The following is a 5,646-nucleotide window of genomic DNA, read 5'->3' on the forward strand; positions in this document are numbered from 1 at the left end:
ACAAAGATTGTATAAATTGTAACTGACAAATGTAATATTGGTACTGAAACTCCTATTAGAATGCAGTGTAAGGTATTTATGCTTTAGCTAATGACTCTTGCAGTGACTTCGAATGATATTTTTAAAAAGCAGTATCATGTATACTACTTTTCTCTGCCTTGTCCCCAATCAACTTCCACTGAGGCACTTATTTTACAAGATTTGGATATTGGATATTAATGCAATGTGTAAATATTCTCTTATTCTCTTTTATACAAAATTTTGACTGCATGTATGTCTGTATGAGGGTGTTGGATCCCGTGGAACTAAAGTTAGATAGTGACATTAACTGCAGACACATCTCTTAAACCTCTATTTAGATTTTCATGTGAGATCTTGGGGATGAATGAGGAAGTAAATTTGGCTTGCTGGTTATGTGTTTGTGTGTCAAGATGACACAGATTCAATTGTCCTGCATGGTTTTCTAAAAATTGACCACAAGCTATAGTCATCAGAGAGGAGGGGACAACAACTAAAAGAATACCTCAGCTCTTGTGAACACAAGCCAGCTTTTCCAACTGTCTCAGGAATTTCTGGGCAAATGGGGTAGTTCTCCCCAACACATGCTGTTACCAGGTAGCTGGGTACTTGGAAGAGACGCCTTGCATCTCACCAGGACAACACAATAGGGCCAACACTGCTAACACAGGTGTGGGTGAGCCACCCCAATGTAGTGAGCATGCAGAGTTTTCTTCATTTCTCATCTGACTTATGGTGGCATAGCAGGGAAAGTATAACCTCTTCCCTGCTCTGCAGTAGGAAATTTTTGCCCAGCCTGGTCCTACAGCCCTTTAGCCACAAATAAACACACAGAGACTTATATTATTTATTAAACTGTTTGGCCAATGTCCTAAGGTTTTTCTTGGCTAGCTCTCTCTTAATTATTGGCTTATTTCTAATAATCTGAGCGTTTCTATGTGGTTTTATCTTCAGAGAACCTTGCTGCCTCAATAGCTACATGGTATCTGCCTAGTAGCATCTTTCAGCCTCTCTCCCCAGAACTCTCCTCATCTTGTAGCCCCTCTATATTCTCTACTCGGCTACTGGCCAATTAGTGTTTATTAATCATCCAATAAGAGAAACATATATACAGAAGGACATCCCCCATTATCGGCCATCAATGCCTGGGTCAGGAGGGAGAGCTGGCCCTGTGATCATGAGACTGGGATAGTTGTCCCTGACCTCTACCAGCTACAACACTAGGAGATCAGGCCGTACACCTCACCAGGGAAGCATAATATAGCCAACCCTTTTAGCAGAGTTGTGGTTGAGCCAGCCCTGGAATTGTGAGCAAGGGAGACCTGTCCCCATTACCCATTAGTTTGGAGGAATTGGTGGAGAGTTGGACTCCTCCCCCATGACCATCAGAAGCTAGAGCAGGTATGAAAGCTGGCCCTGTGGTTTAAGAAGAGAGCTACCAGCTGCAACACTCATGACTGCAGGCCCTGCTCATCACCTGGAAAGCGCAATAGAGATGAACTTGTTAGTGCAAGTATGGGTGATCCAGACCTGAATTACGAGCATGGGAGAGTTGTCCAAATTTCACATTTGACAGACCAAACCTATTGCTGCCCAGACTCAGAGTCAGGGATATGACTTGGTCTGATACATTGTCTTCACCCTCTATAATCTGCCGGAGCATGAGGAGGTACCTCACCTCCAAACCCATAGCTGCAGGATCTCTACAACACAGGGCAGCAACAGGATATCCAGTAGGAACCCTAACAAGGGCCCAGCATCAATAGGGTAGTAGAAACCAGTCAAGGACTCTGCAATGAACACTTGCAAGAAATTGGAAATGGACAAATGTGTTCACAGTATGACTCATCAAGTCACACTACAGTTTCCATGGTGATATTTTTACAAAGTGTTTAAGAATATTTACATATATGACTCTTGAATATGTCCATGAGGATATGTAATTGACAGAGGAAGTAAATCTCTTTGGAATCCACTTGTCAAATATTCCAAGTGAAGGAACTGATAAATTATGATGAATAACACAAAGTTAATACTGAATCAAAAAGGAGGATTCAATACACACCCTATATTTAAACATGAAAAAAGAATGGATGCAGAATTCAGTTAGTCTAGCTTATTCCCTAAAGAACTAATATCCTATGGGATCAAATGTCAAATAATAACTTGATATGTGAGAGTTCAGATGGTGAAGAACAACCATGATTCAAAGCTCTTTAATTTAAGAAACACAGGGGTTAGATTTTTTAAATTTTTTTATTTTAATTTTAAATAGCTTGTTTTACATGTCAATCCCAGTTCCCTCTCCTTCCTTTCCTCCCGCACCCCCTATACCTCCCCAGCCTCCCATCCTATTGCCAATTCCTTCCACATAGGGGATATCTAGAGTCTGTCATTAGATTTTAAGAAGGATTTTTTCCTCCTAGCACATGTCTTTTCTCTAATGTGAGGAAGTAAGCTCCTTTCTGGCCTTACTGAGTACTATATAGCACTTTGGGACAAGGATGATGCCTAAGAGTGATGGTCCAGAAGCCAAGATAGAGAGGGCTTCCATAGCCACCATGACCTTCCCCTTGGTGCTGTGGTAGGCAGGGAGGAAACTGACCCAGACATGGCAGAACACCAGCATGCTGAAAACCAGGAACTGTGCTTCATTGAATGCGTCAGACAGATTCCTGGATAAGAATGCCGTAAGGTAACTTCCTAGGGCCAGTGTTCCCAGGAATCCCAGGATGCAGTAGAAGACAACAGCTGAGAATTTGTTGCAAATGATGATGATGTGTCCATTTTTTGAATGAACATATTTTCAATAAATGGGGGAGAGTTTGCCAGCCAAACTCCAGAGGGAACAACTGGAAGCAGGGAGCAGATGGGAATGATGAAATTAGGGGCCCGGGATATCAGCATCCACCTCCTCATTCTCCCTGGAGTGGTGTTCTTGAGGGCAATAAGTACAGTGAGAGTTTTCACCAACACAGTGGAAAGAGCCACGGTGAACAGAAGCCCAAATGTCTTCTGCTGCAGGATACAGGTGACTGTTCTAGGACAGCCAATGAAGAGCAAGGGACAGAGAAAACACAATGTCAGAGTGATGAGCAGGGTGTAACTGAGAGCCCTGTTATTGGCCTTGACAGCTTCAGAAACACCCAGAGAATGACAGCTGTAAGTGAGGCTAAGCTCAGGGAGATTTGCTTTCTCTTCCCCTTTTATCCTCACCTGTCCCACATAGCCCTGTCCACACCCATGACAGTATTGTGGGCTCACTCCTACACATCACCAACAGAATTCAACAGATGACAAAGAGAATCTCAAATGTTGAAGATACAATAGAAGAAGCAGATTCATTGGAAAAAGAAATGTAAAATATGAAAAATTCCTAACACAAAACATTGAGTAAGGGAGTTGGGGGAGCAGGAGGAGAAGAAAGTGGGGGAACTTGGATTGGAATTTGAAAAAATACATCAATAGTAATAAAAATTTCAGGAAATTTGGGAACTATGAAAAGACCAAACTAAGAATAATGGTAATAGAAGAAGATACCAGCATAAAGACCCAGAAAATATATTCAACAAAATCATAGAACATCAATTTCCTAATATAAACGACATTACTATAAATGTAGAAAAGGTTACAGAATAGATTGGATCAAAAAAAAAGTCCCAATGCCACATATAATCAAAATGCTAAACATACTTAACAAAGACAGAAGGTTAGAAGCTCCTAAGTAAAAAATCCAAGTAACATATAAAGGCAGACCTGTGAGAATTACACCTGACTTCTCAATGGAGATTCTAAAAGCGTCGGGACATTTGTTGAATATGATTTTTTTCCAATTTAGATTTTTAGTTTCTTTGTCTAAAATCAGGTGTTCATAGGTGTGTGGGTCCACATCAGCATCTTCAACTAGATTCAATTGGTTCACCTGTCTGTTTTTATGCCAATACCAAGTTTTATTCATTACTGTAGTTCTAGAGTAGAGCTTGAAGTCACGAATTGTGATGACCCCAGATGATCCTTTATTGTACAGGATGTTTTGGATACCTTGGATTTTATGTTTTTCCATATGAAGTTGTGTATTGTTTGAAGGACTGTGAAGATTTGTGCTAGGATTTTGATGGGAATTGCAATGAATCTGTAGATTGCTTTTTGTAGGATTGCCACTTTTTACGATGTTGATACTACATAACACAGAGCATGGGAGATCTTTCCATTTTCTGATATTGTCTTTAACTTCTTTGTTTAACGACTTAAAGTTCTTCTCATATAGGTCTTTCACATATTTGGTTAATTATACCCAGATATTTTATGTTATTTGTGAGTATTGTAAAGGATATTGTTTCCCTGATTTCTTTATCAGTCTGCTTATAATATGTACATACGAGGCTACTGATGTTTTTCAGTTAACCTTGTATCCTGCTACATTATTGAAGGCGTTTATCAGGTGTAGGAGTTCTCTGATAGCAATTTTTGAAATCACTTATGCAAACTATTGTATCATCAGAAAATTGTGAGTATTTAATTTATTTTCCAGTGTGTCTTTTCTCTATTTTTTATTTAACTAGAAACAAGCTTGTGAGCTGGGCATTGGTTGTGCACACCTTTAAACCCAGCACTTGGGAGGCAGAGGCAGGTGAATCTCTGTGAGTTCCAGGCCAGCCTGGTCTACAGAGTGAGTTCCAGGACAGCCTCCAAAACAAAACAGATAAACCCTGTCTTGAAAAATACAAAAGAAAGAAAGGAAGGAAGAAAGAAAGCTAAGAAAGAAGCTTGCTTCACATGTCAAATCCAGCTCCCCTTCCCTCCCCCTTCCCCAGTCCCCCACCACCACCCTACCCACCACACAATCACCATTCTGCTCCCCAGGTACAGTGAGGCCCTCCATGGGGGATCTGCAAAGTCTGTCATATCCTTTGGAGCATGGCCTAGGCCCTCCCCCATGTGTCTAGGCTGAGAGAGTATCCCTCTATGTGGAATGGACTCCCAAAATCTATTCACATGTCAGGGATAAATTCTGACCCAAGGGATTTCTGAGGCCTTCTCACTGACACCCAAATTTAGGGGGTCTGGATCAGTCCCATGCAGGCTTCTGAGCCATCAGTCTGGGGTCCAAGAGGTCCTCCTTGTTCAGGTTAGCTGTTTCTGTGGGTCTCCCAGCCTGATCATGACCCCTTAGCTCATCATGTCTCCATCTCTGCAACTGGGTTCCATGAGTTGACTTCAGTGTTTAGTTGTGGGTGTCTGAGTCTGCTTCCATCAGCCAATGGATGAAGACTCTAGGATGGTATATAAGGTAGTCATCAATCTCATTATTGGGGAAGGGCATTTAAGGTAGCCCCTCCACTATTGGTTAGATGGCTAGCCAGTATCATATTTGTACATCTCTGAAAATCACACAAGGGCCTGATCTCTCCTCAAACCTATAATGACTCCCTCTATTACAGTATCCCTCATCCTGCACTCCTCGATTCTTTCCCTGAATCAAACTTACTGATTCCCCATGTTCTCCTCTTCCCCCTCTTCTCCCTCTCTCTTTCTCCCAGGTCCCTCTCCCCTCCCCCTATGCTCCCAATTCACTCAGTATATTCAGTGTCTGTCCCATTCTCTGGAGTACCATGCAAATCTCATAGT

This window comes from Mesocricetus auratus, unplaced genomic scaffold (genome assembly GCF_017639785.1).
Source record: "Mesocricetus auratus isolate SY011 unplaced genomic scaffold, BCM_Maur_2.0 Super-Scaffold_100037, whole genome shotgun sequence".
NCBI classification, from domain to species: domain Eukaryota; kingdom Metazoa; phylum Chordata; class Mammalia; order Rodentia; family Cricetidae; genus Mesocricetus; species Mesocricetus auratus.